The sequence below is a fragment of the Ictidomys tridecemlineatus genome, chromosome 7 (genome assembly GCF_052094955.1).
Source record: "Ictidomys tridecemlineatus isolate mIctTri1 chromosome 7, mIctTri1.hap1, whole genome shotgun sequence".
Taxonomy (NCBI): Eukaryota; Metazoa; Chordata; class Mammalia; order Rodentia; family Sciuridae; genus Ictidomys; species Ictidomys tridecemlineatus.
Window position 1 is genome coordinate 48851582 of NC_135483.1, and position 14598 is coordinate 48866179.

Sequence of the window (14598 nt, forward strand, 5' to 3'; positions counted from 1 at the left end):
TTTTAAAATACTTACCAAATAAAGATATAAACCCAATTACTAAAGGGGCAAATGAACGAAAGAGACACTTCTAAAAAGAAGAAATACAAATGACCAACAAACACATGAAAAAGTTCTTGTCATTTAGCATCTTTAGCAGTTAGGGAAATGCAAATCAAAACCACACTAGGTCATCTCACTTCAGTTAGAGTGGCAACCATTGAGAATACAAATAATAAATGCTGGAGAAAATATAGGAACAAGAAACACTTCTACACTGTTGGTGGGATCATAAATTCATACATGCACTGTAAAAATCAGTATGATGATTCCTCAAAAAGCTAGGAATGGGTTTCCCATATGTTCCAGCTATACCACTTCTTGGTATTTATCCTAAAGCATTAAAGTTAGCATATCATAGTGGTACATGAATATCCACATTTATAGCAGTACAATTCACAGTAGCCAAATGTGTACAACAAGCCCATGTGTCCATTAATGAAGGAATGGAGAAAAAAATGTGATATATTTACACAATGGATTTCTATTCAGTAACAAAAAGAATGAAGTTATATAATTTGAAGGAAAATGGATGAAATTTGAGAAAATTATGTTAAGTTAAATAAGTCAAAGGTCCTATGTTTTCTCTCATGTGGAAACTGGAGAAGAAAAATAAAAGGAAAGTTGAGGGGGGAAATCTCATGATAATTAAAGGGAGATTAGTAGACAGAACAAAGGTACAGATGGGAGGGAGGTGAGGAGGTAAAGTAGAAGTTCTGGGGAATGATATTAACAGATTATATTGTTTTTTTCATGTGCATGTACAAATGTGTAACAGCAAAACACACCATTATATGTAGTTATAATATACCAATAAAAACAGGAGAAAAAAAAGAAGAGGAGAATTCTAGGTCAAGGTAGTTAATCCTTATCTAGATATTTTATATAAGATTTTAATCCTTTTACAGTGTTTTTAATTCTTTGGGATTTTTTATAAAAAAGCCTTTTATTTTAAAGGTAAATTGACTTTATGTAACTGTTGCAGAGTTAACATTGTAATATTTAATTAGTAGAAAACAACCCAAAGGAAATAAATTTAGTACTATGTTATATAAACATTAAAGCAAATTGATGCTGAATACAAAATAAATTTGTCTAAACTATAATGAAACATTAAAGAACTCAGTATTCAGAATAGGTTTTTACTTTGTTTTTATTATTTTTTGGTTCAATATACAGAGTGCAATTTGTTTATAGTAACATTCAAACATAATGATTAAAATTAGATCTAAAAGAAATATAGTTCAAAGGAAATGATATTCTACAATAAAAAATTCTATTTTAAAACAAAAAAATAAATAAAATCTAATTGTTGAGGACTATCAATGTAGAAGGTGAAATCACTAGTGACATTTAGATTAGAGCGTGATAAATCCTCTGCTCTTCCTGGAGATGAAGAGAATGGTGGCACTTGTTCCCAATAGTTTATTCTTTTTTCTTTTGAAAATATAACAAAGATGATAAGTGGTTGATAATTGAAATAAAATGTACACTTACAAACCACAAACTGGAAAATTTGTATTTTAACAAAAAGTACTGCAGTGGACTATATTGTCATTTCTTTAATTTGTGAAATGGAATAAAATGAATCATTTCATATGTTTGTTGTGATAATTTTATGAAAAATGTCTGTGATGTGCCGAACACACAACAGGTATCCCTGAATGCAGGAACCTGTTCCTTTGTAAGCTCCTTCTAGATGTCTAAGATCCACAGCATATTCTTCCTGGGTTCACCATAAAGTTAGTATATTTTTGTTGGTACCAATAAACAATGTTTTTGTACAATCGTACAGACCATAATGAAAATGTGAAGAACATTCATATTTATGTATATCATTACCTATTATTATTAAATAGTAGGTATTTCCATAGAATAATTCAAAGGATGTTATATGTAAGACAAATTGGCAATTTTGACAAGCTAGTGAAACAAAGCAAGTCAATGAAAACAAGACAAGCTTTTTAAATTATAATTTTTTTGAGAAGTTTGTTCTGAGATTTTAGTTAATCATGTTTTCTCCTTCAGAAAAAAATTATATACATTTCTAGTAGGTGAGATAGAATGGGTAAATTTGGAAGTCCTGCCTCAGAAGTGTACTGTATTAATCAGAGATTGTGTATGTAATTATAAGAAATGATTCATTAGACTATAAGTGTAATTCATTCATTAGACTTATACCATCAGAGGCTGGACAGTTCACAATCACCATCTGCAGGCAGGAGAGCCAGGGTAACCAATAGTTTCTCAGTTCAAGAAGTTATAATCCTCAGAACAAAAGAGACTAATTATGTGATCCTGGTCCAAGGCAGGAGGCTTAGAAATCTGCAGTTTTCCCAGTATAGATATGCAAAGAGCTGAAGAATCTGGATTCTGATGTCTGTGAGGGATGACAGCAGTAAAAAATCCACCCACTTTTGGTTTTCAAAATTGAAACAGTAAAATCAGAAGTTTGAGGCCAGCCTCAACAACTTAATGAGACCCTAAGCAACTTAGACATAGTCTCAAAAATACAATACAATACAATATATATAAAGGGCTAGAGTTGTAGCTTAGTTGTAAAGTACCCCTATGTTAAATCTCCAGTACAACAACACAAAGGCAACTACTGTGTGCATTTGAGAACTTATGCCTTCTATTGGATGATGTCACTCATTATCAGAGTGGTTCTTCCGTCTTCAGTTTGCTGATCTCAGATGAAAATGTGGTATCTATTGTGGTGTATATTTACTATGTAATATTACTTGGCCTTAAAGAAGAATGACATTACGGTATTTGCTGATAAATAGATGGAGCTGGAGAATATCATGCTAAGTGAAATAAGCCAATTCCCCCAAAACCAAAGGTCAAATATTTTCCCTGATATGTGGATGCTAATTCACAATGGTGGAGGTTGGGGGGACAGGGAAGAATAGAGTTACTTTAGGCCTAAGGGAGGGAAGGGAAGGAAGCAGGTTATGAGAGTTAAGAGGGATAATAGAATGAATCCGGCATTACTACTCTATGTTCATATATGACTACATGACTGCCGTAGTTCTACATCATGCGCAACTGGAAGAATGAGAAATTAAACTCCATTTATGCATGATCTATTCTACTGTCATGTATAATGTATGATGTACATTGTACTCTCATGTATAATTAATTTAAACAAATTTATAAAAACTGAAAAGGTCATAGAGAAAGTCAGATGTAAGCAAATGACAATTTAATGAGATTTCTTACAGCAATGATGTATATTAGAAGATGGTAAAATCTTCAAAAGATTGAGAACATTAATTGATTGCCTAGAAATTTGAGTACCAATCATTGTTTTTGAAGTTCAAAATAAATAAAAATGGAGATAAACAAAATACTTAAAAAGATTAGTAAAGAAGACTGCACTAAAATAATAACTTTATTGGAAGATAAACGATTCTCAAATTTCATATGAAAAAACGAATAGTGAAAAAAGTGAGAATGTAAAGCCGCCTGTAACTGAGCATGCCTATATGAATAAAAACAAACACCACAGGATTGATTTTAATATAAGTTCACAATTTCAATAAATGTGATTAAATTAAAATGTTGGAATATCACTGACTAAAACTTTAAAAATACAATTGCTAGATTCAAAACATCAATAAAGGAAAACACACAAAAAAACAAATGACAATTTAAGTCAATCAATAGGTAAGAAATATAAAAATGGAAGATACAAAATTAAGAAAAAATATAATAGGAAAATACTAAATGTATCAGTAATCACTCTTAGCAATTACACATAAATACTTTTATATAGGACATGTAAGCATGAACAATTTATTATTTGATGAGGGAAGAGTTCTATAAATTTTCACTAGATCAAACTTTTTAATTGTTTTGTCAAATTTAAATTTGATTCTCTCTGGGTGTGTCTAACATAATATTCTAGAGACTTCAAGGTTTGTCAGTTTGTCCCTGAATTTAATAAAATTTGGTATGTATATTTGAAAATATTTAGTCAGATGTATTATCATTTAAAATTCTGATATTTACACTTTGTAAATTCATAGTTATCCTTTAGCAGTATAAATATAATATCTTTGACCCTACACCATGATATCAATGTTTTACTTACATATACTATTCTAGCAAAAAAAATCATAAATACTGAAAAGATAGTTAATGGGTTGAACATCAAAATCTAAACATATAAATTAAAGTAGTGGTTTGAAAAGTATATATAAACTGAAGAAATCAGGGATCAAAAAGAAGCAAACAAAATGAAAAATATGGAAGTGTAATTAAGAAAATTTGGTTTATTTATGGAAAGCTAGTGAGAAGATATAACAGATATAACTTTGATCCTACTCACTACATTTTGGAGATCACATCCATCTTTTCTCTGACATTTAAGGGTTGATAAACACTCATAACTGTGGTATTTTGAAACTTCCATTGAAATCAGGGACTATGATTCAAGGACATATTTTTCCATTTTTATTTTCAGACAGATAATAATCATATATATATATATATATATATATATATATATATATTGCTGTATGTGATATTTTCCTACACCATTCCTGAGAAATTAATACAGATTTTGATACTAGGAATGGGTGATATAGTAAGAAATAGCTAAAAATGTGAAAGTGGCTTTTGAATTGAGTAATGGGTAGGGGTTGAAAGAATTTTGGTAGAACAAGTATAGAATACTTTGAAGTGAATGTTGGCAAAAAATATATGGAAATTAAACATTGATATGGAAAGAAGTAAGGAAAATTGTAGCCAAAACTTCAATCATATTAGAGAATACATATTTGACCTTGAACAGAATATTGTGAAAAATAAGAACACTGAAATTTCTGATGAGACCTAACATGGAAATGAAGGATATGTTTTGGACACTGGAGGAAAGGTGATCCTTACTATAAAGTGGCAGACCACTTGGCAGAACAATCTTATTTTGGATGGATTTAGAAGTTGCTAGCAATGGTCTTGAATGTTTAGCTAAAGATATTTTGAAACAAAGTATTGGAATGCTCATCTTGATTTGTTGAGTCGTGTCTTCTCTTTCTTGTGTTTAGTTTGGCTAAGCATTTATTAATCTTGTTTTATTTTTTCGAAGAACCAATTATTTGTTGCATTGATCATTCGTATAATTTTTATTCTCAGTTTCATTAACTTTGGCTCTAATCATTATAATTTTCTGTCTTTTACTGATTTTGTAGTTAGTTTGTTCTTTTTCTAGGTCTTTGAGATATAACGTTAGACTATTTATTTGGGATCTTTCTGGGTTTTACTTATGTAGACATTCAATATTATAACCTTTCCCTTTAAAACTGCCTTTATATTGTCCAGGAGGTTTGGTATGCTATCTCTGTTCTCATTTGTAGCTAAGAATTATTTGTTTGTTTTTTCTTCCCTTATTTTTGGCACAACCCATTGTTTACTCAAAATTGTACTGTTTAATCACTAGGTTTTAAACTGGTTTCTGTTTTATTATCTTGTTATTTATTTCCAATTTCATTCTATTTTGATCTGACAAGATGGAAGTAATTATCTCTATTTTTTTTTGTACTTGCTATGACTTGCTTTGTGTCTTAAAATACGGTTTGTTTTAAAGTACATTTCTTGTACAGTTGAGAAGAAGGTGAATTCAATTTTATGACATATACATATACGTTAGATCCATTTGATTAATAGTATTTTTTAGTTCTGAAGAGTCTTAGATTATGTCTGGATGATTTATTTATTGGTGAGAGAAGTGTGTTGAAATCACTAAGTACTACATATTGGGGTCTATTTTGGGATTATTTGCATTAAGTAGAGTTTTCATTATGTATGTAGGTCCACAATGTCAGGGCACAAATATTTATAATCATTATATCTTGTGGTTGGGTGTGGAATCTTATGTCTTTCCAATTAGTGACTAGTGATCCAATTAGTGATCATTTAGTGCAGGGTCCAAGCAATCAACAAAACAATTCTAAGTTCTCAAAAGATGTTGAATACAAAGTCTCTAGATAAAGAATAAATGCTATTGATTAAGTTGATATCATCTGATCTTCCTTCTTCCTTAGTTTTAAAACCTTCAATGCTCTACTGCAAACATACTTTTCACATATATCTAGTGCACAAATCTTGTCCTTGCTGATTTGTCCTCATTTCATTTTCTCATATAAACTGAACTCAGAACCAAATTATAGATCTAATGGTGCATCTCAGAGATTTCCGTTATATGGTTTCCAAACAAGACATTCTCATAAAACTGGTAGAATCAACACTAATGATAAGGGAATTTCAGTGAGACTGGAGGTTTAAAACCTTCCAAAATCCTTTATGTCTAATTGTTATAGCAAGTGTCTTTGTAATCATTGCCCAGATTTTCTTTTTTTTTCTTGGAAGAGATTTGATATTATGAAACCAAGTAATGAGAGTACTCATTACTTTTTTTTTTTTTTTGAAGCCAAGTCAATTTTCCTTCTTAGAGAAATTAGAGGTTTTTAGAGTCATAATGGGCTTGTTGCTGATTCTTTGCCTGTGCTGTCATTTGAGTATTTAAAATATTAAATCATAAAACTTTCCTTATTTAAACCCTCAAGTTTACACAGAAATAATCAAATTCTACTGCTCTCATTGTTCTTCATAACATTCCTAATATTCTATATTAGTTATAAATTTTTAAATTAAAATGCCATCATCAATGAATATTTTATTCAGATTATGATATGGATTAATTTAGTGGCTTCACAATTATATTATGTAGTTCTGTTAAATATTAAGTAGTACATCTTGAAGTAGTCAAGCTTCAAATCCCTAAGTGTAATAGCATTCTCATTACCCTTAGCTATTCAACTTCAGACCATGAGTACTTTGGCCTTTAATTTTTCTTTTTGCATATGATCATAGATACTTTAAGAATATGATCTGTCTTCAGAAGAGAAAATAATATTGGCTGAAGTATCTTTGACTTTTCGGATCTTGGGCACCACGTTAAATCAAAGGCAGTAATAATATTAGGCTGATTACTATTATTGACATAAATTTGATTCCAAAACAGTTTGCCTTTAATTGTTCTTTAAATATTGAGGATAAAACTGAAAATAAGATAGGTAATGTTGGGTAGAGATGAATGACAAATCCCAGGATAAAGGGATCACAGCACAAAAAATATTCTGAGATATCAATAATGAGACATGTGACTGAAATCATGATGGGTGCACTGCAGCTTCTGCACAGGTATAATAGTATATATATTTGAAAAATAGTTTGTAACTACATCACAGAGGACATTAAATGCCAGGAAGAAATGGTCTTGAATTTTCTAAGGTGTAGGATCCTCTGAAGGCTTTCTGACCAGAGAATAATATGGTTTATGTTACTTTATAAGATTATATTATGATTCCTTTATCTAATAATACCTGAGAGGTTCAAAGGATATTTATTTCTTAAGTGCTTTAATCGGTATAATCTTATTTTATCCTCACAGAACTCTGAGTACCAGATAGATAAAAGGTAATTTTTTGTGATTTTACTTTTAAGAGATTATCAGTTTTCTAAGGTCAGACAGTTCACCTGACACTAATCTATATTTTAAGATCACTTTGAGATCATATTTTAAAAATATCTTCTGTAGGATCATTTTAAGATCTTAAATAGGTCAAGTCATATATTCTTTTGAATAGCTTAAAGCTGTGGTTCATCTTGATCGAAACATGAATTTATGATTCACTGCAGGAGAACAGTTTTAAAGATGTCAACAAAGATTTGACAGATTAGATGAATCTACAAGTAGTAAAATAGATCTGCTAGTTTGGATGTTTCAAAAGGCATAAAGAACTCTTCTCCATAATAATAGTTATTGGACAAAATATTTGTTGTTTATAGCACTTGTTTTTAAATATAATTTCCTCATCCACAGTGTCTATATTGGGTTTAAGCTAATGTGAAATGATAAAATTAACTTTACTAATCATATTTGTAGAAAATATTTTCATTGCAGAAAGTAAGGTCAAAAGGTTAATATATTGGCTTTGATTTCAGTAGTTATTAGTGAAGCATAACTGGAGTTCTGTTTACTAGAATCATATTTCCATGTACAGAAATTGCTTTATAACAAAATCACCCATGGAATTATGCAGAAATCAGGAGAACATTAGGCAAGTAGACCTTGAAGAAGAATTTTTTAGCTGTACTATCATAACAAAGGTCCAAAAATGTGTCATAATTCACTATTATGATGTTAACATGTTATTAACATAAATATGTATATTTAGGTATCTCTATGGCATAAAGCATATATTGCAACATATTCTTCATTTACATAGCCCCTATTCTAAATATTAAATGAGTAGTCTTACAGTTTAAAAACATAGAAAGGATCTGAAATCCCAACAAATAGATAGAGTAGAGAAAGACAAAAGTAACTTTCAGATCTATACAATGAACACTACAGAACCCTAAAGAAAGAAATCAAAGAAGACCATAAAGGATGGAAATATCTACTTTTCTCTTGAATAGGCAGAAACAATATTATCAAAATGGCCATTCTACCAAAAGCATTGTACAGATTTAATGCAATTTCGATCAAAATCTCAATGACATTCCTCATAGAAATAGAAAAAGCAGTCATGAAATTCATCTGGAAAAATAAGAGACCCAGAATAGCTAAAACAATCCTTAGCAGGAAGAGTGAAGCAGGTGGATGGCATCACTATACTAGACCTTAAACTATACTATAGAGCAATAGTAACAAAAATAGCATGGTATTGGCACCAAAATAGACTGGTAGACCAATGGTAGAGAATTGAGGACACAGAGACTATTAACCCACAAAATTATAATTAACTTATATTAGAAAAAGGCACCAAAAACATGCACTGCTTATGGAACTGCAAATTGGTGCAGCCAATATGGAAAGAAGTATAGAGATTTCTTGAAAAATTGGAAATGGAACCACCATATGACCCAGTTATCCCTCTCCTTAGTCTATACTCAAAGGACTTAAAAACAGCATACTTCAAGGACACAGTGGAATTAATGTTTATAGAAGCACAATTCACAATAGCTAAACTGTGAAACCAACCTAGATGCCCTTCAGTAGATGAATGGATAAAAAAATGTGGCATGTATACATAATGGAATATTACTCAGCAATAAAAGAGAACAAAATCATGGCATTTTCAGGTAAATGGGTAAAGTTAGAGAAGATAATGCTAAGTGAAGTTAGCCAATCCCAAAAAAACCAAATGCTGAATGTTTTCTTTGATATAAGGAGGCTGATTCATAGTGGGATAGGGAGTGGGAGTATGGGAGGAATAGACGCACTCTAGATAGGGCAGAGGGGTTGGAGGGGAAAGGAGAGGGCATGGGGTTATTAATGATGGTGGAATGTGATGATCATTATTATCCAAAGTACAGGTATGAAGACCCAAATTGGTGTGAATATACTTTGTATACAACCAGAGACATGAAAACTGTGCTCTATATGTGTAATAAGAATTGTAATGCATTTGCTGTCATATATAAATAAAAAAGACATTAATGAAAAATTATATAGAATATCCTTTGGAACTCACAGATTTGTATGAATTCTAGACAGTTTCAATAAAAAAATAATAATTGACCAGAAATGAAGTCTTATTTCCCTAGGAAACGAAGCATTCCATAAGAACCTAATTGGAAAACTATGTGGAATTAATGGCTTTGAGTTCAGAAAATGTCTTAAAATGTCATTTGGATTTTGATTGCAGAAGCCATAAATTTGCAAGAAGTTTTTTAAGATTTAATTCTAATAACTTTGGACTTGACTATTAAATTAAAGTTCAGCAGTCTTTGTACCCTAAAGCACTAGATATAGAGAAGTGTGAGAAGATACCAGAAAGGTTTCCCTTGATGTGAAAAATTTCTAAACTAGGGAAAAATGCTAAAAGAAAACTGAAAGAGAAAAGAAGGAGTTTTGGCCTTTAGCTTGGGTAGCTCTGCCTCCTTTTTCTTCTTCATTTTGGTGGTGTCTCAGGAAGTCCATAATGGTTTGGGGGTGACAGTAAATCCTTAGATTAATGACTCACTTTTCAAAGTGTGAATGAAGACTTTGAAACATACCTGATAGACCAATGAACACTTACCAGAAGAATAGTAAAGACTGCCTAGGTGTCCAGGAGGATAGGAATTAGTGGAGCTTCATAGAATAAGTGTGCTCTACAGTGAGGCAGGTGAGGGATTATCTGAAAAAAATATTCCAGAAAGAATTATAAGGGAAGTAGTCAGACTAGAAAATCTTTAGATATTTAGTTTGGAGTGATAAAGTTAGTGCTTGCATATTTGTGTTTCGTGAACTGTCAAAATTATGAAGTGTGTTTGCTATATTAACAACCTTAGGAATCTATTGTTTCTCCATAATAGAAGTGTGAGAGTGTATGGATTTAAATGGGAAATATGTTTTTTTTAATTTTGATTGGTGCATATACTTATTACATAATATTTACTAAATCCAGGTTACTAACACACACACACACACACACACACCAAATTCACTGTTTTCAGACAATAATCGTGTTTACATATTTTTTGTAAAATCTACAAACTTACATTGATTTTAAATAATTGGTCATTTTATGCATAGTTATTTTAACAATATTACATACCTATATAGTTATTTTAATAATATTACATACCTAGTTCATAAAAATTATATCAATTAAATCTTTAGTGATGCAGTATAGTATTTTTTTTACTATATTGATACTATTTATATATATGACTATTGAAATAATGTCATATCGTATGCCAAATCATAGCTAATATTTAATCAATTTTAGAAACCATTAATCTGTTTAATATCAAACAGAAAAACATCAATGAAAATCTTTTTTAATGATTTTATATTCAAAGTTTTTACATGAGATGCCATTTGTCATTTTGGGGACAAGGAGGAAAATGTCTTAATTGTTTTAAGATTTGTCTGACATTTATCCTTCTTGACTTTCAAAAACTAAATGTTATGAATACATTATAATTACAGAATCAACTCCCCCATCTTTTCAAGCTTTTTCTATTCAATTTTGGTGTTAATGATCTATATATTATGAATAGGTATACACTTTTAAATGAAGAAAATATTCTTTAGTAAATCATGTACCTTAGGATAGCAAGTTTGATGGCTTATAAAAATAAATATGTAAAAGAAGATTTAAAAAATGAGCAGATCAAGATGGAAGGGCAGGAATATATATTTTACCATTAAGAATTTAAAAATGGGGCTGGAATTGTGGCTCAGTGGTAGAGCACTCGCCCAGCATGGGTGGGACCTGGATTTAACCCTCAGCACCACATAAAAATAAAGGCATTGTGTTGTGTCCATCTACACCTAAAAAATAAAAAAAAAATATTTTAAAAAATTTAAAAAAGAGTTTAAAAATATTTAGAAATATGAAACAAACTATACTAATAGACAAGGTATTATATTTCTACAACTTATAAGTAAGAAGCTGTTGAAACTTATGCAAGAGGAATGAGAATGCCGTACATCAAGAAGCAGTTTCAGCTGGGTGTGGTGTCTCACACCCTTAATCCCATTGGCTTGGGAGGATGAGGCAGGAGGATCCTGAGATCAAAGGCAGCCTCAGCAAAAGAGAGGTGCTAAGCAACTCAGTGAGACCCTTTCTCAATAAATACATACATAAATAAATAAGGGTTGAAGTTGTGGCTCAGTGGTTGAGTGCTCCTGAGTTCAATATCCCCCCAATTTTTTTTCTAGATTCTGTAACGCTTTGGGCTAAAGTATAAGAAAAGCTATCACTAGTGATCCAGTGTTCTAAGAAGATAGAATTATCCCAGGTGAACTTACTGGTTCACTCTTAAGGATTCTGAGCTCAGAAAGAAAAACAAATTTCATTGAAAGCATTTACCTATCAAGTAAAACTACTCTGGTTTTGAAATTACTCTCTGTTTTTGAAACAAGAGTAAGAAATATATAAAACCCATACATTTTTATTTCTGTGAATTCTAAAGTCTTAAAAAATATAGGTCCTACTACACTGCTATGTAATGAAATCATTTTGTAGATATGCAACAGGTTAAAATAAATAGCACCTATGAGATCATGGAAAAGGTACATAAAATAATATAGTAAATTTTATATTCTTAACTTTATTATTTCCAGTGATACTATTAATATTAAAATGAAATGTATAAAATATATTGAGGAAATCTTGATAATCTGGCTTAATGTAATAAAATTTGTTTTATTATTTAACCTTTAGATCATATTCAAATATGAATTTAATAAACATAATTATAATAATTTAAACTTATACTTTTAAAATTTGCAGATGTATAATTTGTTAAAGTCACTTTATTATTCATCGCACAACATATTTTGGGAAATCATAATAAGATTTCTATTTTGTGAAAATTATCAATTTGAAAACAATTGAAAAGAGGGTCCTTCAAGAAACCATTTTCAAAAATAGACATAAACACATACATGTAAAACATCCATATAAACTTAGAAAGTTGAAATAAAATTGCTAAGAGAAAAAATACATTTACTAAAGAAGGAAGAATAGAAATATTTTTATTAAGTCAATGCGAATCAATCATCACTCTGCTAGACACATTTATGTAAATTGTTTTTCCTTCCATTCAACTTCATGAGGTGAGAATTATCTACCTTCATACCTTCTACTTTAACTGACATTTGAAGAGTTTGTGTTGCCTAAGTGGATGATGAAGTAGGCTTTGCATTCCAGTTTAAATAAACTTCCATGTCTTCAGTTATTCCTAAGAACAATGGGTTAGAATGTGCATTCATTCAACTCTGCTTCATTTTGAAACACAGAATATAATGACTTTGCAAAGTTGAAATTTAAATAGATTATATTTTAAATTTCAGCATAACAAATTTACTATCACATTTGTTTGTTTTCATTTTATGGTACAAGTCAATGTTTATATTGTATAAAATAATATTAACTTTAGGATTAAAGATTTGTATGACATTCAGAAAATATGCTAAATTTATAGAAGCTAGAGGTGGAGAATCAGGGGATCTTTACTCTCACTAGATTATGAAACCATCTCAAACTAGAGAGTAAAGTCAAGTTTATGAGTTAAGCCAGATACTGACTGCACAATTGTCAGCAGGGAAAGACAATTATTTTCACAATTGTCAGATTTTGATTATTGTTCAATAAATAACTTGCAAATCCAGTCAAGTCAGTTATCTTTCCTGATTAAAAAATTGGTCTGCTTTGGATCTTACCTTCCTTCTTCTAAGCAAATGGGTTTAATGTGGTTTAAAGAGTCTTCTACCACTTTTATTTTAGGATTCTCAGTCTGTTTGTGATTTTTTGTCATTTGAAGAATGACTCTTACATAAATGACTCAGAAGCCTAAGCCTTACTACATTTGCAGTATAAAAATTATTCTTTATAATACTTTGCTAGCTTGTTTATTATTGTCTTAACTTGATCCCTGCCCTACATGTGTTTTGTCCAGTCACCTGCTATTTGCCACTGTGGACCTATGGACTATTTGGATGCTGAATACCCTTAACTGTCCATGCCCCACCTGATAAAGAACAAGGACTTTGGATACTTCTCCCAAATTGGCCCTCTTTCAGCAAGAAGCAACTTGGAGATTGGAGTTGCCCATTTTCCATAGAAATGTAATTTAGAACAGTGGTTCACTTTATGCTTTGAATATAGATAGCCCTTGCAGGTCTGCCACTGAAACTTATTTTTAAAATTGACTTGTTTCTTTCTCATTCTCTCTCCTTGTTCTTCCCTATACTCTGTCCCTCTCTAACATCAAGGGAAATAGGATCATCTTTCTTTCACATCCTAGACAGAGTTATTTGTCCTTACGCACACATCACCATAGGCATGAAGTAATCCAGACTTTGGAGATGGCACCAGAAGCTCTCAGAAATGACCATCTCCCAAATTAGCAAGTAAATTATAACTACAACAGAGAACATGTAGAATGTAGCCTTTGAATAAAAGCTCTCTCTTTCTGCTGATGGGCAGAATCACAGCCTTTGGGACAGAAGTCCTCTGTGTTTCTTCTTTGCTGCAGAGCAATGAACCCTCTTTTTCCTTTTTCTAATACACACACACACACACACACACACACACACACACTTTATTTTTCCTTAGAACTATGACACCATAGCTATTTACTAAAGCTTGTTTTCCTCATTTTTAGGAAGTTGGGCATGTTAACTTTTGTTATTAATATACTATTCCATAATGTTAATCTGCTTGAGCTATTAATAAAATGATCTTTTTTCTAATGTGAGACTATATAAAAAGTTATTAAAATTCATATATTTTAAACTGTTTATGAATTACTTATGCATTTATAACATTTTCTAGTAATAAAAAAAATTAAAATGCAAAATTTTTAATTAATTGAGGTATTTTGTATCACTTCAGATTATCACCAAAATCTTAGTCATCAAAATATCTTTTAAAACAAAGCAAAAACTTTCAAGTGTTTTGAATGCTCCATGTTTTGTGCTCTCCTGTTATTTTAAACAAATTTGCTTGGGCTAGAATTCAATTTATTTCAACCATTTCTAGATTC